Source organism: Salvelinus sp. IW2-2015, linkage group LG18, assembly GCF_002910315.2.
Source record: "Salvelinus sp. IW2-2015 linkage group LG18, ASM291031v2, whole genome shotgun sequence".
Taxonomy (NCBI): Eukaryota; Metazoa; Chordata; class Actinopteri; order Salmoniformes; family Salmonidae; genus Salvelinus; species Salvelinus sp. IW2-2015.
Window position 1 is genome coordinate 39,858,481 of NC_036858.1, and position 22,859 is coordinate 39,881,339.

Sequence of the window (22,859 nt, forward strand, 5' to 3'; positions counted from 1 at the left end):
TTCCACATTCCAGTCTTCCAGTCTTATTCTAAAATGTATTAAATAAAAAACATTCCTCAACAATCTACACACGTTACCCCATAATGACGAAGCAAAAACAGGTTTTAAGACATTTTTGTAAAAAAATATAATTTTAAAACTGATTTACATAAGTATTCAGACCATTTGCTATGAGACTCGAAACTGAGCTCAGGGGCATCCTGTTTACATTGATCAAATCAAATTGTATTAGTCACATGCACCGAATACAACAGGTGTAGACCTGACAGTGAAATGCTTACTTACTTTGTGTGCTTACTTACCTAACCAACAATGCAGTTTAAACAAATACGGATAAGAACAATAAATATAAAAGTAACAAGTAATTAAAACAGGAGCAGTAAAATAACAATAGCGACACTATATACAGGGGGGTACAGGTACAGAGTCAATGTGCGGGGGTACCGGTTAGTTGAGGCAATATGTACATGAAGGTAGAGTTATTAAAGTTAAAGTGACTATGCATAGATGATAACAACAGAGAGATGCAGCTGTGTAAAAGAGAGGTGGGGGGTGGTAATGCAAATAGTCTGGGTAGCCATTTGATTAGTTGTTCAGGAGMCTTATGGCTTGGGGGTAGAAGCTGTTGAGAAGTCTCTTGGACCTAGACTTGGCGCTCCGGTACCGCTTGACYTGCGGTAGTATAGAGAATAGTCTATGACTAGGGTGGCTGGAGTTTTTGACAATTTTTTGGGGCCTTCCTCTGACACCGCCTGGTATAGAGGTCCTGGATGGCAGGAAGCCAGTGATGTACTGGGCCGTTAGCACTACCCTCTGTAGTGCCTTGCGGTCGGAGGCCGAGCAGTTGCCATACCAGGCAGTGATGCAACCAGTCAGCATGCTCTCAATGGTGCAGCTGTGGAACCTTTTGAGGATCTGAGGACCCATGCCAAATCTTCTCAGTCTCCTGAGGGGGAATAAGTTTTGTCGTGCCCTCTTCATTGTCGGTGATCAGGCCTACCACTGTTGTGTCATCGGCAGACTTAATGAGGGTGTTGGAGTCGTGCATGGCCATGCAGTCATGTGTGAACAGGCAGTACAGGAGGGGACTGAGCATGCACCCCTGAGGGGCCCCTCTGTTGAGGATCAACATGGAGGATGTGTTGTTACCTACCCTTACCACCTGGGGGCGGCCCGTCAGGAAGTCCAGGATCCAGTTGCAGAGGGAGGTGTTTAGTCACAGGGTCCTTAGKTTATTGATGAGCTTTGAGGGCACTATGGTGTTAAACGCTGAGCTGTAGTCAATGAATAGCATTCTCACATAGGTGTTCCTTTTGTCCAAGGGGGAAAGGGCAGCATGGAGTGCAATAGAGATTGCATCATCTGTGTATCTGTTGGGGCAGTATGCAAATTGGAGTGGGTCTAGGGTTTCTGGGATAATGTTGTTGATGTGAGCCTTGACCAGCCTTTCAAAGCACTTCATGGCTACAGACGTGAGTGCTACGGGTCAGTAGTCATTTAGSCAGGTTACCTTGGTGTTCTTGGGCACAGGCACTATGGTGGTTTGCTTAAAACATGTTGGTTTTACAGACTCGGACAGGGATAGGTTGAAAATGTCAGTGAAGACACTTGCCAGTTGGTCAGCGCATGCTCACAGTACACGTKCTGGTAATTCGTCTGTTTCAAGGTCTTACTCACATCCTCTGCGGAGAGCGGCTCTCCGGCTGCGGAGAGCGTGATCACACAGTCTTCCAGAACAGCTGGTGGTCTCATGCATGTTTCAATGTTATTTGCCTCGAAGCGAGCATAGAAGTAGTTTAGCTCYTRTGGTAGGCTTGTGTCACTGGGTAGCTCTCGGCTGTGCTTCCCTTTGTAGTCTGTAATGGTTTGCAAMCCCTGCCACATCCGACGAGCGTCAGAGCTGGTGTAGTACGATTCGATCTTAGTCCTGTATTGATGCTTTGCCTGTTTGATGGTTCGTCGGAGGGCATAGCYGGATTTGTTATAAGCTTCCGGGTTAGAGTCCCGRTTCTTGAAAGCGGGAGCTCAACCCTTTAGCTCAGTGCGGATGTTGCCTGTAATCCATGGCTTCTGGTTGGGGTATGTACGTACGGTCACTGTGGGGACAACGTCATCAATGCACTTATTGATGAAACCAATGACTGATATGGTGTACTCCTCCATGCCATCGGAAGAATCCAGGAACATATTCCAGTCTGTGCTAGCAAAACTTTTTTAGTGTTCTAGTCACTGGAGCTTCCTTCTTTAATTTTTGCTTGTAAGCAGGAATCAGGAGGATAGAATTATGGTCAGATTTGCCAAATTCAGGGAGATGGAGAGCTTTGTATGCATCTCTGTGTGTGGAGTAAAGGTGGTCCATAGTTTTTATTCCTCTGGTTGCACATTTAACATGCTGATAGAAATTTGGTCAAACGGATTTAAGTTTCCCTTAATTAAAGTCCCCGGCAACTAGGATGGTCGCCTCTGGGTGAGCGTTTTCTTGTTTGCTTATGGTGGAATAAAGCTCATTCAATGCTGTCTTAGTGCCAGCCTCTTACTGTGGTGGTATGTAAAACAGCTTTGAAAAATACAGATGAAAACTCTCTAGGTAGATAGTGTGGTCTACAGCTTATCATGAGATACTCTACCTCGGGCAAGCAATAGCTCGAGACTTCCTTAGATATCGTGAACCAGCCGTTATTTACAAAAATACATAGCCCGCCGCCACTTGTCTTACGAGACACCGCTGTTCTAGCCTGCCGGTGCAGCTTATAACCAGCAAGTTGTATGTTGATAGTGTCGTTGTTCAGCCACGACACTGGGAAGCATAAGATATTACAGTTTTGAATGTCCCGTTGGTAGTTTAATCTTCAACGTAGGTGAGAATGGAAGGAAGTGGGGGTTTATTCGATCGCCTACGAATTCTCAGAAGGCAGCCCACCTCCAGACCCTTTTTCTCCACCTCCTCTTCACGCAAATCACGGGGATCTGGGCCTGTTCCTGAGAAAGCAGTATATCGTTCGCGTCGGGCTCATCAGACCTTGTAAAGGAAAAAAAGGATTCTGTCAGTCTGTGTGAGTAATTGCAGTCCTGATGTCCAGAAGTTATTTTCGGTCATAAGAGACAGTAGCGGCAACATTATGTACAAAATAAGTTAAAAAAATCAGTTACAAACAACGCAAATAAACATTAAAAAAACACAATCGGTTGGGGCATGTAAAGCGTCTGCCTTATTCTCCGGCGCCATTTTCATGCTTGAGATGTTTCTTCAACTTGATTGAGTTCACCTGTGGTACATTCAAATGATGTACATGATTTCGAAAGGCACACACCTGTCTATGTAAGTCCCACAGTTGACAATGCATGTCAGAGCCAAAACCAAGCCATGAGATCGAAGGAATTGTCCGTAGAGCTCTGAAACAGGATTGTGTCGAGGCATAGATTCTGGGGAAGGGTACCAAAACATTTCTGCAGCATTGAAGGTCCCCAAAACACAGTGCTCCATCATTATTAAATGAAAGACGTTTGGAACCACCGAGACTCCTCTAGAGCTCCCCCCAGCCAAACTGAGCAATCGGGGAGAGGGCCTTGGTCAGGGAGGTGACCAAAACCCGATGGTCACTCTGAACAGAGCTCCAGAGTTCCTCTGTGGAGATGGGAAAACCTTCCAGAAGGCAACCATCTCGGCAGCAGTCCACCAATCAGGCCTTTATGGTAGAGTGGCCAGACGGAAGCCAATCTTCAGTAAAAGACACATAAACCCGCTTGGAGTTTGCCAAAAGGCACCCAAAGACTCTCAGACCATGAGAACAAGAATTCTCTGGTCTGATGAAACCAAGATTGAACTCTGACGCTCTGCCAAGCGTCACGTTTGGAGGAAACCTGGCACCATCCCTATGGTGAAGCATGGTGGTGCATCATGCTGTGGGGATGTATTTCAGGGGCAGGGACTGGGAGACTAGTCAGGATCAAGGAAAGATTAACGGAGCAAAGTACAGAGAGACCTTGATGAAAACCTGGTCCAGAGCCTCAGGACCTCCGACTGGTGTCATGACGTTGGCCTGGGGTAGGTTAGACAGTCATAAATACCTCCCCCCCCCCGCTCCTCTCCCTACTCTACTGATTGTGACATTAGAAGCCCCTTTGGTTAACATAGAGATTCTGGAACATCAGAAGTTGGGGGAAAATGAACTATATTCTGGAATCCGACCAACTGAACATATGGGTGGTACTTATACTTCTTATGCTTGACAGTCCCGGTAACGGGACCGATATGAACAACAGCCAGTCCAAGTGCAGGGCGCCAAATTCAAACAACAGAAATCTCATAATTCAAATTCCTAAGACATTCATGTGTAATAAATTTTTAAAGGTAATCTTGTTGTTAATCCACCAAAGTGTCCGATTTCAAATAGGCTTTCAGCGAAAGCACTACAAACGATATATGGTTAGGTCACCACCAAAACCACAATAAGCATAGCCATTTTTTCCAGCTATAGATAGCTTCACAAAAACCAGAATAGAGATAAAATGAATCACTAACCTTCGATTATTTTCATCAGATGACACTCATAGGACTTCATGTTACACAATACATGCATGTTTTGTTTGATTAAATTCATATTTATATAAAAAAATCTGAGTTTACATTGAGGCAACTAGATTCACTAAATGCAAAAACATCAAGTGACTTTGCATAGCCCATCGTTTCAACATATATACTCATCATAAATATAGAATGGATAATACAGTTATACACATTGAATTATAGATATACCTCTCCTAATGCAACGATGCTGTGTCAGATTTCAAAAAAACTTTACGAAATATAAACCATGCACATAATTGAGACGGAGCTCAGGTGATTAGCCAAATTAGCCACCATGTTGGACTCAACAGAAACCAGAAAATACATGATAAATGTTTCATTACTTTGATGAACTTCATCAGAATGTAGTCCTATGAATCCCAGGTCCCAAATAAATGCTTGATTTGTTCGTTCATGTCTGTATTATATGTCAAATTAGCTACTTTGAATTGTTTACCAAAACCCTAACCAAAGTCTCAAAGCGCGACCACTATAAGCGTACGAAATGTCCAAACATTCCGTTACAGTCAGTAGAAACATGGCAAACGATGTACTGAATCAATCTTTAGAATGTAGTTAACATACATCTTGAATAACGTTCCAACGGAGAACTAATACAGACTTCAATTGAGAGATCGAACACAGCTGCCTCTCACGTGAACGCGCGTGTGTAATGCATGGTCACCTCATGGACCTCATACTAAATTCTTTCCTCATTCGCCCCCTTCACATTAGAGTCATCAGACTTAGTTCTGTTGATTGCTGACATCTAGTGGCCCAGCGGCAGTGCAAATCATAATAGCTCAAGTGGATTTCTTTAGGGACTCTGGTGAATACACACAGGCTCAGATTTCTGACTTCCTGTTTTGATTTCAACTCAGGATTTTGCCTGCCAATATGAGTTCTTGTTAATCTCACAGACATAATTCAAACAGTTTTAGAAACTTTAGAGTGTTTTCTACCAATACTAATAATATATAATATAATGTAATATGTAATATAATAATATGCAAATATTAGGAACTATGACTGAGGAGCAGGCCGTTTGATATGGGCACCTTTCATCCAAGCTACTCAATACTGCCCCTTCAGCCATAAGAAGTTAAGGTATATTATGTCAGTTCGGTTGCCCTCTGACACATTCTCATCAATGATAGAATGACATAAACTCTACTGTGGAAAGTCTAAACATCAGAGGTATCGGATTCACATGGAATTGTTGTTTAATTCAAATGTTTGAATATGAAATTATTTGTGAAGAGATTAAATGTAATTTAGCTTCCAAATGAGAGATTTGGGTTTTCATAAGTTTGGCCTCTGCTCAACCAGTGGCCCGCCCGTGTGAAGAGACATGGGTTATAAACTTTTCAGACACACCCCTCTCCTCCACTATATAAGCCATTGACAAAGATTTAACCTTCTGTTCCGGGTACATTAAGAAGGAATTGACGACGATGATCAGAAATGGTTCAGGTAATCACTACCGAACGAAACCAACCTCAGCATGAGCTTTGGTTGCGACTGGTATGAACTTTGAAATCTTATTGACTATAGAAGTGATACCTCCTAGACGTTGTAAGCAACAGCAGCTGCAAACGTAAATTAGGACAGACAGAGTATCCAGTCTACCACTCAGCGCAGCAACAGACATTCTTCAAAGGACAACGGACCCGGTTGGGCAACACGGCCTTCCATCTACCACCAACCTCCTGAAGCGCAGCTTAGAGTAAATATTTATTGCATTTTCCTTTTCCAAATGGGCGGTAATTTAGAATGCATAAGATATTGTATTTATGATAGCACAGCTTCGCCCTTTGTTCCTCAGTCTTCCCGCTCTTTCACTAAAACCTAGCCCCTTATCTTTTGTGTAACCACTGTCATATCTGTTCCACCCGCCAGGGACGTTTTCTTTATGACGTAATTTGTAATCAAGGTATGATTTATTCCGTGTATATGTAATTCTGTGTGATTTAGTTAGGTATTTAGTAAATAAATAATTAAACCCAATTTTGTATTGCTGATTCAACTTGTTAGCCAGGGTTCGTGAAGATAACCAAGAATTTARAACTTTCAGATGAGACTGAAATAAGATGACGATTAATATTGACTGCTATTGATGTYAAATATTATTAGGTCTTTAAGAGTTTATTCGGAAGATAACAGCTCTATAAATATTCGTTCGTGGTGCCCCTCCTCTCTAGTTAATTACATTTACATGATTAGCTCAATCAGGTAATATTAATTACGGAGAAAGTATTMTTTTTAGAATAGCATGTCATAACACTTAATCCGGCATAGCCAAAGACACGACAGGGGCGAAGGTTCACCTTCCAACAGGACAATGACCCTAAGCACACAGCCAAGACGACGCAGGAGTGGCTTRYGGACAAGTCTCTGAATGTACTTGAGTTGCCCAGCCAGAGCTCGGACTTGAACCCGATGGAACATCTCTGAAGAAACCTGAAAATAGCTGTGCAGCGACGCTCCCCATCCAARCTGACAAAGCTTGAGTGGATCTGCAGAGAAGAATGGGAGAAACTCCCCAAATACAYGTGTGCCAAGGTTGTAGCGTCATACCCAAGAAGACTCAATTCTGTAATTGCTGCCAAAGGTGCTTCAACATAGTACTGAGTAAAGTGTCTGAATTCTTACGTAAATGTGATTTTTCAGTTTTTTATTTTTAATCTAGCCTTAGCCCAAGCTGATATTCTTTAATGAAATCTTTCAGACAATTCATGCATGAGTTATATCTATATTTTACCCTTCATCTCTTATATGGGGCATGCTTATCTGCAATAGAATTAAACAGAGAGGTAAGACATTTAAGGTCCTGGTTCAAATCAGAGATTGAGGACACATCCTCCCAATCATCAATCCCAGGTCATACAGGTAATGTTGCTCATTGAATATTCTGAAATGTCTTTATTTGTGATAATGCAATTATCGGATTTTGGTAGCTTAGTATCTCTAATGGGGGCAATGGGACAATCGTCACTGAGCTCGTAAGCAAAGATTCCATCGGCTGTATACTTTTGAGGTGCGTTTGTCAGAATTATATCCAAAATAGTAGATTTTTCAGGGTGTTTTAAGTTGGGTCGGTTGAGTTTTCTCAATACAAGTATCTTTCAGTCTATCTGATTCTGGCATCAACCAATCCAGGTTAAGATCACCCAATATTAATATTTAAGATWTAGCATAGTTAGACAGCAAGTCAGACAATTTGCTAAGAGCATTTGGGAGGGCCAAGGGAGGGCGATAAACCTCCACTGACGTTAGTTGGGCATTATTACCAAGGCCCAAATTTAGGACAAGACATTCAAATTGCTTGTGGATAGCGGTGGTAATACACACAGCAACATTCAAGTTGTTCTTTATGAATATGGTGACACCCTCACCTCTGCCAGATCTGTCAGATCTAAAAAGATCATATCTATTTAGAGACACATCAGATTCTGGCACAAACTTTTTTTTAACCAAGTGTCAGTAATTATCAAAATGTCCAGAATTACATTAAGATCCATTTTCAAAATCAAACTTCTGACATTTACATGAATCAGTCCAAGGCTCTAAAACAAACATGCTATGTTGAGTATGTAACCCWCTATATGAAATAGCCATTGGGTTGGCTTGAAATGCAATAGATACAAGACTTCTTAGAACTGTGCCATTTGGCCTATGCCTCGAACAAGGACGTAGATTAATTCAATACTCAATGAGGGTTACCGGTTTCGGGCGAGGACTGATATTTGTTCACTTTTTTAGTACCTTTTCAATGTTAGCACTCAGCATCCAAACTCCTCTCCTGCTTGGGTGCAGGCCACCCCTTTTTAGGAACTGTGGTCACTCCCAAAATGGATTGAAATCGTCAATAAAATCCCAGGCTTTTTCAGAGCAGAGTCCTTGACCCTCTCCACTGTGGACCCATCGATATGGATGGGGGCGTGCTCTCTCTGCTGTCTCCTGTAGTCCACGATCAACTCAATCGTTTTGTTGACGTTGTGGGAGAGGTTCTTTCTGGCACCACTCCACCAGGGCTCTCACCTCCTCCCTGTAAGCTGTATCATCGTCGTTGGTAATCAGGCATACCACTGTTGTGTTGGCCATGCAGTCATGGGTGAACAGGGAGTACAGGGGGGAGGGGGGGGGTGCTGAGTATGCACCCCGGTGGGTCCCCCTGTTGAGGATCAGCCTGGAGGAGGTGTTGTTGCCTACTTTCACCACTTGGTGTCGACTTGCCAGGAAGTCCAGGAACCAGTTGCACAGGGAGGGGTTCAGACCCAGGGCCCTGAGCTTAGTGATGAGCTTGGAGGGCACTATGGTGCTGAAGGCTGAGCTGGAGTCAATGYACAGCATTCTTACATACTGTGGGTATTTATCTTGTCCAGGTGGGATAGGTCAGTGTGCAGTGCACACATTTACTGCAGTCACAAAATTGTGCATACTGTTTGTCTGGAGAAAGCATAAATGTATGTATGGATTAACATAGCGTGATTGCAACCTTTACTTTGCATTAAGCTATGGGCACAGGTCATGCCTACACGTTAGACAAATGTTTGAGTTGATAGCATATGATATGGCACCTATGAATGATCCTTTACACTACGACCATGGCGTTGTTTGTGTGTGGTTGAGCGCGTGACAACGTTGTGCTATAGAGGAGCAAAGAGCCCAGACAGCCCCTTGCCTTCTCTCTCTCTCCCCTCGCATGGGACAGGCACAGCTGTCAGATCAAAATCAATCGCATTAAAGCATGTGCAAGCTAAATATTTCATTCTTGCCTTGGGAACCAATTAAGTGCTACACATGAAGTCGGAGGGACTGGTTGAGCCGGAGTCGTACTGGTGCATACCAGCTGCTCCGCAGCCTACAACCCCATGCAAATGTGTCAGTCGGAGCGTTCGGCTTCAATTAGCTAGTGATGTTTTAAAAATGCACCAAAGCCAGACTGGCAGGCCGGAATTGGAGGAGATCCACACCAGGTATGTTGTTTATTTTGTTGTTGTCTGTTCCGCTGCCTGTAACGCATTTGCCCTTATTGCAGATGTGAGACTTTGTCATGAGGAGGGGCCCGGGGCCTTCAAAGAGCCATGTGTCAGAGAAAACACTACAACAGACTGGCAGGCACACTGTATCTTGATACAGGTGATAAACTTTTATTCTGATTTTCTATAAGAGATCTAATGAGTTTGATCATTGTCTGCTTCATCAGCACATACTATGACACTCTTTAAAATATATTAGTAAAATAATGAGAGTTAAAGAAAAAGGAGAGTTTGTGAGAGAAAGAGAGAGAGACAGAGACAGAGAGACAGAGAGACAGAGAGACAGAGAAAGACAGTGAGACAGAGACAGAGAGAGAGAGAAAGCAAGAAAGAGAGAGAGAAACAGAGAAGGACAGAGAGAAAGTGAGAGAGTGAAAGCAAGAGAAGGAGAGAGGGTATGATTGATAATAGTGCTGACAGAGCCCCTCTGGCCATGCTCTCTGTGGCAGAATGGGGAGACATGGCCTCCCTGCATGAGACTGAGACGTCCCTCTACTCCGTCCCAGCACACACTCCACATCTGGTGGGATCGCCCACGCTAGGTCAGGGGTCAAGGCACCATGGGGCTACCCCAGGACTCACACCCAAGGACTCACACCCCAGGACGCTCAGAAAACACAAGAGCTGCTGGATCTATGCAATAATCTAGATCCACTGTGTTCAAGCCCAATTGTCCTCAATATACAGTATTACTCTTTGTACAGACCTCATGCATTCAGAAATCAAGTTATATTTTAGTAGATTAAACACGTTGACAAATTTGTGATAAAATCATGCTAAAAGAAAACGAATGGAAACAAATTGTAATAGTCACATGTGCCGAATACAACAGGTGTAGACCTTACAGTGAAATGCTTACTTATGAGCCCCTAACCAACAGTGCAGTTCCAAAAAATACAGATAAGAATYAGAGATACAAGTAACAAGTAATTAAAGAGCAGCAGTAAAAAATAACAATATATACAGGGGGGTGCCGGTACAGAGTCAATGTGCGGGGGCACCAGTTTGTTGAGGTAGTATGTACATGTAGGTAGAGTTAATTAAAGTGACTACGCATAGATGACAACAGAGAGTGGCAGTGGTGTGGAGAGGGGAGGGGGTGGGGCAATGCAAATAGTCTGGGTAGCCATTTGACTAGATATTTAGGAGTCTTATGGCTTGGGGGGTAGAAGCTGTTTAGAAGCCTCTTGGACCTAGATTGGCGCTCCGGTACCGCTTGCCGTGTGTAGCAGGGAGAACAGTCTATGACTAGGGTGGCTGGAATCTGACATTTTTTGGGGGCCTTCCTCTGACACCACCTTGGTATAGAGGTCCTGGATGGCAGGAATATTGCATTACATATAAACAAAGGCTAAGACGTAGATTGCAGGGGTGCTTGCTTGTGGTGCGTTGGTGGTGTGTGTGCATGTGGCTGTGTGTACATGTGTTAGTTCCTGCGTGCGTGCAAGTAGACAGCACTGATGAATTAGACATAAATTATGAAGTAGCTCAGGGACTGATTTGTGATAGCAGAGCCCTCATCAACAGGGAACACTAATACTTTTGAATGCTATGCTGTTTGTATGTTGATCAAGTTCAACTTGCTTGACAGGGCTGAGAAGACTTTGGGGACCATACCAAGAGAGCACACTCAGACAGGTGAAAGAAGAGAGGACAATAACACACACACACACCACACACACACACACACACACACACACACACACACACACACACACACACCCACACACAAACACACACACACACACACACACACACACACCACACACACACACACACACACACACACACACACACACACACACACACACCCTCCTAATGCAAGACCATTTTCAGGTAAACTGGAGAAACAGGTTATTTAACATTGGATCTTGGTTTCTCTTAATTGTACCTTCTAATACAGCATGTGGAGAGGTTATGCTCCATAGACATTTCTCTGAAACATTCCTTGAATAATTGCTTAGATGGGAACATCTCCTGACCTGACTGGTGCCTGTAAGTCTTTGTAACCATGCATAATAGTATTCATGGCATTCTATTGTAATTTACTTGCATGGGAGGCAGGTCATTTGGTGCTGTCACCATTTAACTGGAGAGAGGGTTGGCGTGTCCACACCTCCTTCCTTAGCCCGTCTGGGCTGAGTTAGGGTGGGTTTGTGGAGACTGGAGACCATGGCCTCATTATGAAGGAGATAAAGACTGTTAAGGCTGTTTGGTCTTGGGCTGGGTCCAGCCCCTATGGTGAAACACACCTGCTCCCCTCTTTAAAGAGCCCTGCTCCAGTTTAGCTCTTGGCCACGGACGAGTAATGACCTATCCAGGGGGCAGTAGCGCCCGCTTCGTTTAGTCTGTCGTTAAGACCCAGAGTCACCAACATACTGAGGCACAAGGCCCTGCCAACAAGACAGCACCCCAGGTCTCTGCCAAACATCTAACATCCAAACCTATTCTGTTACACTGTAAAACCATGAAACATGTTCATAACTTAAATGTCAATGTTTAAAACATGAACAGTAGGCATTTAGATTAGCCAATAAGTGTTCTCATCTTAATCACAGGCATTTAGAATGCACGATTACTTGTATTTGTATACAAACGGCACTTACATTACATAAAAAACAAAATATAAAACAATACATCATATAAAATTATTACACCACTACATATCTACAATACAAAATGTATAATACCACCATACAACAATATTACAATGTACGTGTGTGTGTGTAGAGTGCATGTGCTAGCGCTTGTGTGCATATGCGTGTTTCTGTATCTTTGTGTGTGTCTCTTCACAGTCTCCGCTGTTCCATAAGGTATATTTGTATCTGTTTCTTAAATCTGATTCTACTGCTTGCATCAGTTACCTGATGTGGATTAGAGTTCCATGTAGTCATAATAGTCATGTAAACATGATAGTCAGCTTTTTCCAGTCCGTTTCCAATCAGGAGAACACCTATATCTCCTAAGTGTTCAAATTTTAAACACTAGTGTTTACTTTCCCATCATCCTGTTTAGAGTGTATTTAGTCATTAAAAATGGATGTGACTTTCCATGCCTTTTATTCAGATCAGTGTTAGGCAGTGGCAGAACTATGGTTTTCTACATGGGGTGGCCAGGGGGTGGCCAAGGCTACTTCAGGGGGTCCATAGACCATGACAGAAAATGAGTGTGTAAGCCTAATCTGGCATCTAAGGAGCATGAATGAATCCTATGATTGCTGAATAAAGGTAGAAGTGATAATTCACTTAACCCGGAGTCCTTCAATGTGGCAGATAGTGTGGTCCAAAAGGATTACTTCACTAGAATTCTTTAACATACAGTGTCTCTACCTCGGAACTGCAGCTCAATTTCACACACACACACACACACACACACACACACACACACACACACACACACACACACACACACACACACACACACACACACACACACACACACACACACACACACACACACACACACACACACACACACACACACACACACACACACACCTGTCTCTTATACACATCTAGATGTGTATAAGAGACAGGTCTATAAGTGTTGAACATCCAAAATATTTTCTGAAAATAAAGCTCACGCACCAAGGAGATAAGATAGCATTTGTGTGTTACCTAAATTGCGTAGGTTATTTACAAAAAAATGGAAATGTACAAAAAACACACTGCAATTTGACATACCAGGTATCTGTCACGCCCTGGCCATAGAGAGGTTTTTATTCTCTATTTTGGTTAGGCCAGGGTGTGACGAGGGTGGGCATTCTAGTTTCTTTATTTCTATGTTTTCTATTTCTTTGTGTTTGGCCGGGTGTGGTTCTCAATCAGACGCAGCTGTCTATCGTTGTCTCTGATTGAGAATCATACTTAGGCAGCCTTTTTTCCCACCTGGGTTTGTGGGTAGTTGTTTTCTGTTTAGTTTAATTACCTTACAGAACTGTTCGTTTGTCTCTTTGTTATTTTTGTTCAAGTGTTTTAATTTATTAAAATATTATGAACACGTACCACGCTGCGCATTGGTCCACTCCTTCTTCGCCAGACGAGCGTGACAGTATCAAGCAGAAATGGACTTGAAAAATAAAAATCATTTTGGTGCCCATCAATATTACAAACTTAAGGTATCATATTTATGCTCATATATATTATGTTAACTAATAGCAAAGAAAAGTTTGGGAATTGACCTAATCAAGACCTAATCCAGCCTCCCTAGTCATAGACTGTTCTCCCTGCTACCACATGGCTAGCGGTACCGGAGCGCCAAGTCTAGGTCCAAGAGGCTTCTAAACAGCTTCTACCCCAAGCCATAAGACTCCTGAACATCTAGTAAAATGGCTACCAAGACTATTCACTTTGCCCCCCTCTCCCCACCACTGCCACTCTTTGTTATCATCTATGCATAGTCACTTTAATTAACTCTACCTACATGTACATACTACCTCAACAAACTGGTGCCCCCGCACATTGACTCTGTACCGGCACCCCCCTGTATATATTGTTATTTTTTACTGCTCCTCTTTGATTACTTGTTACTTTTATCTCTTATTCTTATTCGTATTTTTTGAAACTGCACTGTCGGTTAGGGGCTCGTAAGTAAGCATTTTACTGTAAGGTCTACACCTGTTGTATTCGGCACATGTGACTAATAACATTTGATTTGATTTGATTTTGACTGGTGTAACYACATAAATCTTACAAAGTCGAAATAGCTCATGGAAGACCTCTTTATAAGGTTCTAGAAACACAACAAAGTCAAGGAGAGTAGACGGTCTGTCCCGTCCACTTTTCATTCTCCTATCAAGAAGCCGCTTGGTTTGGTGAACCTCATGTTTGAGGTCCTCTAAATCTGACTCAAAGGTCTGAGCAAAGGCAAACAGAGGCTCCTCATTCAAGAATGTTGTACTCTTTGGTTTGAGAGTCTTGACCCCTTGCATTATCTCGCAATTCTTCTTTGAAAAACGCCTCTGCAGCTCAGCTATGAGACTGTCAAGCACAAAGCACTTGATAAAAGATAGCTCTTTGGAAGCTCTCACCATCACTTTGGTCACAATCTTTCTGTCCTACAGTGCTCATCAACAATGAGTTGTGAAATCTTAAGCTTGTTTTAGGCTGTCTTTTACACACTGTTTGTACACTTATTTTGCGTTGCTTTGCAATCTGTTCAACCTCTTTCCATAGTTCTCAAAAGTAACCCTCACTTCTATAGTCCTATAATGTGTCTGTAAGGGCACCTACTAGATCCACAGCCCTTGCTAGGTCAAGAGAGCTTGATTGGAGCATGTCAGAAAGACATTTGGCATCACCAAACACTTTACCAAAAGGTAACCAAAAGCCCTATGAAATGTAAATCTATCTGAGAAAGAAGGCCCCTTGCCTCCACTGATCTATCACCACTATCCTGTAGCAGTCTCAGAACTGCTGGAAGCCTGTCCCTCAGATTACGGCATGCCATGTATCTGCATGCCCACCTTACATCCGTAAGTCTCTGTTGTTCCCTGGGCTACTGCTGTGGACACAGCTCTTTCTGAACTGCAAGCCACTTGAGATGAACGTACGAGCCAGATACAAAGTTATAAAGCTTCTGCAGGAGAGCAAAAAGGTTTACTTCTTATGGCTGGGGGCAGTATTGAGTAGCTTGGATGAATAAGGTGCCCAGAGTAAACTGCCTGCTACTCAGGCCCAGAAGCTAGGATATGCATATTATTAGTAGATTTGGATAGAAAACACTCTGAAGTTTCTAAAACTGTTTGAATGATGTCTGTGAGTATAACAGAACTCATATGGCAGGCAAAACCCAGAAAATATCCAACCAGGAAGTGGGAAATCTGAGGTTTGTACGTTTTCAAGTCTTTGCCTATCCAATATACAGTGTCTATGTGGTCATATTGCACGTCCTAAGGCTTCCACTAGATTTCAACAGACTTTAGAACCTTGTTTCAGGCTTCTACTGTGAAGGAGGAGAGAATAAGAGCTGATTGAGTAAGAGGTCTGGCAGAACGCCATGAGCTCAGTCAGGCGCGCACCCGTGAGAGGTAGCTGCGTTCCTTTTCCTTTCTAAAGACAAAGGAATTCATGTTATTTATATAAGACAAAGGAATTTATGACACAGCGGTTGCATTAAGGAGAAGTTTATCTAAAGTTTCATGCATAACACTTGTATCTTTTATCAATGTTTATTATGAGTATTTCTGTAAATTGATGTGGCTCTCTGCAAAATCACCGGATGTTTTGGAAGCAAAACATTACTGAACATAACGCGCCAATTTAAACTGAGATTTTTGGATATAAATATGAACTTTATCGAACAAAACATACATGTATTGTGTAACATGAAGTCCTATGAGTGTCATCTGATGAAGACCATCAAAGGTTAGTGATTAATTATATCTATATTTCTACTTTTTGTGACTCCTCTCTTTGGCTGGCAAAATGGCTGTGTTTTTCTGTGACTAGGTACTGACCTAACATAGTCAGATGGTGTGCTTTCATCGTAAAGCCTTTTTGAAATCGGACACTATGGTGGGATTAACAACAAGTTTATCTTTAAAATGGTGTAAAATACATGTATATTTGAGGAATTTTAATTATGACATTTCTGTTGTTTGAATTTGGCGCCCTGCACTTTCACTGGCTGTTGCCATATCAATCCCGTTAACGGGATCTCAGCCGTAAGAAGTTAACTGACACAGGCACTGATTTTACAACATCGACAAGAACCAAAGTCTAACAATGTGCATTACAGTGCACATAAAATGCAAATCTTGTGTCACGGTGTGCGCTACTGGTTGAAGGTAAGTCAGGTGCAGGAGAGCAGAGATGGGTGATAATAGGCGCACTTTATTCATATCCAATGAAAATAGCAATATACTTCCAAAGTACACGAAATGGTACAAAAACCAACACACACGGGCCAAACACAGACCCGGTGCTAACCAGCCAAATATGGGCTACAAGTAACAAACAAACAATTTCACACAAAGACATGAGGGGCAACAGAGGAATAAATACATGATGTGTGATTGGGAATGAAAACCAGGTGTGCAGGGAACAAGACAAAACAAATGGATAAATGAAAAATGGAGCGGCGATGGCTAGAAAGCCGGTGACGTCGACCGCCGAACGCCGCCCAAACAAGGAGAGGAGCCGACTTCGGCGGAAGTCGTGACATCTTGCACTGTTTTGAATCCGTGCAGAAACACCAGAATGCTTTCCGCTCATGACGGAAGCACCGTCATAGCCTTGTCCCAGAAGATTATTTCTGTAGTCCAGACCARGTTTTTCAAGGCAATCAATTATCATTTCTGTGAGACCTGCTGCATCTAAGCTTTCAGCTGACTGAAAGTGTAAAAAGCTTTCGTGGATGGCCCCATTGTAATAGTACCTCACAACTGAAGACATTTGTTATTTTTCTTTAAATCTTTGGTTTCATCTGCAATTACACTAAAAACTTCACTTTCTTTTACTTCTCTTATTATTTCACTTTGTACCATCTCAGCTAAGCCCTGAAGAGCTTTGTTCTGGATTTGTGTACTTAGCATTACCACATGCATGCATCATTTTCTCTATGAGAGGGTCATGCTTTGCTATTTCTTCTAAGATTGTCAAAAAATGACCCTTGTTGTGAGAGTCATCAGACTCTCGATGACATCTCTGCGCTATATTTTGAGTGGCAGTTAATATGAGCAGATCTGCAATTGTTTTAATGTAAGTACAGTTTTCCTCCACTTTCTTTTTCCGGTCCTCATTTATGACATCTAACATTGATGAGTTGCTGTCAATAGCCTTTTATGCTGATTCCAAGCATACATAGCATTGATATGATGCTCTGCCTTCAAATGGAGCTTAAACCCAGGATCTTTAAACAGTTCCTTTTTCCAGTTACAAAAACCTGACTGTGATGTGAAGGCAGATTAAGGTGTATTGAGCAGAGAAAAATGCCTACAGGCGAAACAATAAGTCGAATCTTGACTTACAGAATATTCAAGCAGCCAAGAATTGTCCTTATACTAGGAGCTGTTGAAAGCCCTTTTCCTAGTACCATGCTGTGTTCTGGGAAATGTTTTCAAACACGGCTGTACAGGAGGGACCCTCTTCTCTGAATCTTGAAATGTCTGAAATACACGTTAAATAATGTGTCATATCTCTATGGAAATGTATAATTAAGGGATCCACAATATTAGATACTAACAGCAGCTAAATAAAATGTGTAGTTTAAAGTATAGGTCTGGCTTACCATTGGGTCCTTTTGGAACATCATATCTGGTGCTTGATGCAGTTGGGAGGCGCTCGATGACATCTCCTGGTAGCTCTGGCTCACTGTCGTGCTCAGAGCTAGAGGTCTCTGTGTCATCCCTTGATACTATTACATTAAAATAACACAAGAATCCTTAGTGTATAATCACAGTAAAAATGCCACAGCCATCAAAACAAGAACACAGATGAATCAACAACCAACATTTTAAAGTGAGGCTTAATCTGACAAAATCATCTATTACAAGCTGAAGCTAAACTTACATTCTGAACTGGGTATGTGACTGACTGCCTGGTAGATGCTCTGACCTGGTGGTGGTAGACAGGGTCCTTGTGAAGTCTGACCACACTGACTCTGACTAGCCTCAGGTAGGGAGCTGCTCTGGGGTCCGGTGGTGATGCAACGGCTGGGGTCTGTTTGCACCTGATCTGCCTGTTTGTGCTTCTTTAAAAATAAGTCTGATATCTCTCCCTTTCTTTTCATGTTTATTTGACCCTATGCAAAAATAAGACAGTCTATGGTTACATCTATGCATCCAATTACCCACATTTTAGACCAATCTCAATCTTAATTACAAATCCCCATTATCATAACTGTAGCTTAAAATCATCTACCAGCCTAAATGACTAGTTAGATCATGGCTAGCCCTAGTCTGCAGTAAGTAACTTAGCTAACTATAATTTCTTACACCTTTACGATAGCAAACAGGCTATCTGCAAATTGTGGTAATCTTTTGAGTAACGTCAACAGATTGATAATAACAATTGTTCGTTTTGAGTTCAAGTACGAAAATCTAACTGAGTTAATGGATTTTAAATTGCTGAATGTTAACTTGCTGAACACTGGCAGCTGTAGCCTACTAGTTACCCCACATTAGCTAAACATTCGTATACTGTAACTTACGACACCACACTGCATATGCGTTTATTACTAGCACAGATGTAAACATAATGTTGGGAACCGATATTCCTTATCTGATTAACTGTCTGTTAATGGAGCCAAAGGTCTAACGTTAACTTATACAGCGACTCAACTTTCGTAAAAGTTGTTCAGGAAACCTAAACCCGATGCTTAACCTTAAAACTTACTTCAAATATGATGCTTTCGCCAATCACAAAAAGAGCTAATGGAGCTGTGGAAATATTCTCTCTTCTTCTTCTGTATGTTCTTCTCAATCCTATTATTCTGTATCTCGCAAACCAACGTTAATATTCTCTCTTCCTCCTTCTCAATTTGAAAAATGCGCCACCAAACATCAAAATGTATTCTTCTTTCAACAAGAGGTGAAATGAGATGTCAATCAGCGTCAAACTGCCAGTAGCGAATTCAATTTTGGGGTGGCACCCGGGGTGGCCAAACAGATGTCAGGGGTGTCCAGTGCCACCCCGGACACCCCTCTGGCTCTGCCCCTGGTGTTAGGAATGTCTGTCACCTTACCTACGTTTAAGCACAACTGAACGCGACATTCTGGTTTCATAACTACTTTTCAGATCTCATGGTTGTTTATTATTCAACTGTGTGTGAGATCATTTCTGTGTAACTATCGAGTGAAAAATATGTCGGAGGGGCCTCATTATCATTTTTCCAGCACTTTTTGCTGGTTTGACTTTTAGAATAGGTTGTTTAAAATCTATGTTTCTCATGACACTTGATTGATGATATTTATCGTCTATACAAACTAGCAAAAAAGAAACGTCTCTCACTAAAGATGTCAACTGCGTTTATTTCAGCAAACTTAACATGTGTAAATATTTTGTATGAACAACTTGGAGACAATAAACTGAACAGTTTCCACAACATGGGACTAACAGAAAGTAACAGTCAGTATACTGGTGTGGCCACCAGCTGCATTAGGTACTGCCAGTGCATCTCGCTCCTCATGGACTAGCACCAGATTTGCCAGGATCTTTCTGTGAGATGTTCCCACTCATCCACCAAGGCACCTGCAAGTCCCAGGACATTTCTGAGGGGGGAATGGCCCAGCCCTCACCTCGGATCCAACACAGCCCAGACGTGCTCAACGGATTGAGTTTCGGGCTCTCTTCGGCTGGGCCATGGCAGAACCACACTGACATTCCTGTCTTGCAGGAAATCATGCACAGAAGAGGCAATATGGCTTGGTGGCAATTGTCCTACTGCGAGGGTCATGTCCACCTCCAAATCTGATCCGGCTCCAGAGTACAGGCCTCGGTGTAACCCTCATTCCCTCGATGATAAACGCGATTCGCCATCACCCCTGGTGAGACAAAACCATGCACTGTTCAGTGCAAGAGCAACTTTTTTGCCAGTTCCTGTCTGGTCCAAGCGACGGTTGGGTTTTGTTGCCCATAGCGAACGATTTGCCGGTGATGTCTGGTGAGGACCTGCCTTACAACAGGCCACACGGCCCTCAGTCCAGCCTCTCTAAGTCTGATATGTGACCTGGAGCACTGCATGGAGGGATTTGGTGCATTCTGTGTAACCGGCAGTTGTTGTTGCATCCTGTACCTGGTCCCACAGGTTGTGGATGTTCGAAGCTGTACCGATCCTGTGCAGGTGTTGTTACAAATGGTCTGCCACTACGAGGACGATCAATAGTCAGTCCTGTCTCCCAGTACCGCTGTCTTAGGGCTCACCGACTGCGTCATTGCAATTTTTGCCCGGGGCCAATCTGCATCCTTCAGCCTCCTTGCAGCATACCTAAGCGCCGTTCACGCAGATGAGCGGGACTCTGGGCATCTTTCTTTTGGTGATTTTTAGAGTCAGTAGAAAGGCTCTTTAGTGTCCTAAGTTTTAATAACTGTGACCTTAATTGCTAACGTCTGTAAGCTGTTAGTGTCTAACGAACGTTCCACAGGTGATGTTCTTAATTGTTTATGGTTCATTGAACAAGCATGGGAAACCATGTTTAAACCCTTTACAATGAAGATCTGTGAAGTTATTTCGATTTTTATGAATTATCTTTGAAAGACAGGGTCCTGAAAAAGGGACATTTCTTTTTTGCTGAGTTTATACAAAGATAAATAACTTACATTTTTCTAAACTAATCCAATCTGTAAGGGGTTGGACTTTTTCCAATCTGTAAGGGGTTGGATATATTGCACCTGATACTGAGATGGTTGTTCTAGTTTAGATGGTTTAGGTAGTCTTATTTATTTAGTCTATTACCATAACACTCATTCTGAGTGCAGGTTGTGGGTGATAAGATATTCCAGTTGTTGGATATCCTCCCTCTGGCTGGATTCCGATGGGAATTACTAATCAATTCACAAACCAGTGTATTGTGACTTGCAGGTCTGATGTGGCCCATGAGCCAGGGATTTCAGACCACAATGTTGAGGACAACTAGGCCATAACTAAAGGTCATATGAATATTTTAATGGGGTCATGAAGGGTTTAGTTTTAGTTGAAACACCTTCACTCAAGCAGTCACTTGGTGAAGGCTTCAGGAATACAAGTTATTGAATGCAAGAATTATGTCTCTGTCACTAACAAACACAGTCATGTGTGGGTGTCTCTCACCTTCACTCGAAAGGCATGCTGGGAAATATGCAAATATGGCTTTACACCCTATAATGTTAAAACAACACCTCCAGTGTTTAGTGTTTAAAACATGTTCATGTGTTTAGAAAGTGTTACAGCGAATAAACATGTTCTGGTGTTTACAATCTAAACACTATGACAGGTTTCCATTGAAATTCTAAATTAACACGTTACCCAAAAGTGTTTAGTTATATGTTCAGATCCTAATCACTTGGTTTTATAGTATACAGTAGACAGAATATAGGATCTAACTACGTTGTATGATGGTGTTTAATATCTGTCTCCTTTTGGAACTAAATCAATGACTTAGAGATGGCTTGTTAGGTGTGTGTCTACTCCGATGGTAATTCAAAGAGAAGGACATTGCTAAACTGTYTACTATGTGTGTGAGTGCAAGACTAGGAGACCATTCAAGTGCATATCGACACTGTAATTAAAGAACAGAAAGCTGCAGCTTGACACTGCTTGGTTTTCCATTGTCGTTTGGTCTTTGTTGTTCGATGGAAGAAAAAAAGATTTCCCAGTTTCCCAGTTATGTTTTCATCAAAGCTTTTCTTTGGCACTTCAGAGCAAAGTCAGTATGGAAATGTGTTGTGCTGCCTGGAAAGCTGTCAAAAAGCTCCCACCTTGGATGAGAGACCATGGTAATTCAACTGGGCTCCTGTCTTCTGTGTGTTCAGGTCTCCTCATTATTCAGCTTTGCAGGGTAATGGCGTCTTGCTCTGTTTTATCTGTCAGCTCACAGAAAACTATAGTTTTTTAGCCCTGTATATTAGATGCCAACATCAAAGGCAGCTGTCTTGACACAAGATGGGATTTTTTTTTTATAACAAAAAAAAAGAGGAAACCCTCCCAGTAGGCGAAAATTGAATCTCTTTACGTCTAGGGTGATGTGTGTATTGAGAATAGATTTGTTGGTTGGCATCTATGTGTTTGTTCTGAAGTAAACAGCACGGCTTGTTTGGGTGTAACTGTCAGGTATCTGTGTGTGTCCCGTGTGAAAATGGGTTTGTTCGCAAAGTGGGAAATTCACACTCGCTGTCTGATCAATGGGGATTTAAGTTACCAGTGACAAATGCATAAGTGGAGTCAGGAAAGATGCACCCCTGGCATAACAGCAACAGCAGCCACAAATTCCATGAGCAAGTTTTGGGATGTTTTTTTCTTCGTTTTTACCAACTGAATGCCACAAAAAAGTATTTTACAAACAAGAACATGGATTTGGGCCAGTAACTTTGTTTTGAGTTTGATTAATCTTAGAATGGTAAGTTATTCTCTGAGCCCCCTCACAACTTTTCCCTAGCTATCCCATCCAATCCCTTCCGCTGTATGTGTTCATATGGAACCACTGCGCCCTTGGCCCCCGCCACAGCTGCAATGTTATTAGCAAGGTGTATGCGAGCATGTGTGTGTGTGTGTGTGTGTGTGTGTGTGTGTGTGTGTGTGTGTGTGTGTGTGTGTGTGTGTGTGTGTGTGTGTGT

At 42.4% G+C, this 22,859-nt stretch overlaps 1 long non-coding RNA gene across 1 annotated transcript; it reads right to left on the reverse strand.

Moving 5' to 3' along the window:
- Positions 1-16,422: 16,422 nt before the first annotated feature.
- Positions 16,423-19,299, reverse strand: LOC139029240 (uncharacterized). The gene is made up of 3 exons (XR_011481528.1): positions 18,945-19,299; positions 17,839-17,964; positions 16,423-17,716 (listed from the first exon to the last, which is right to left on the reverse strand). It is a non-coding gene; the product is annotated as an uncharacterized lncRNA (long non-coding RNA).
- Between the last annotated feature and the right edge of the window lie 3,560 nt (positions 19,300-22,859).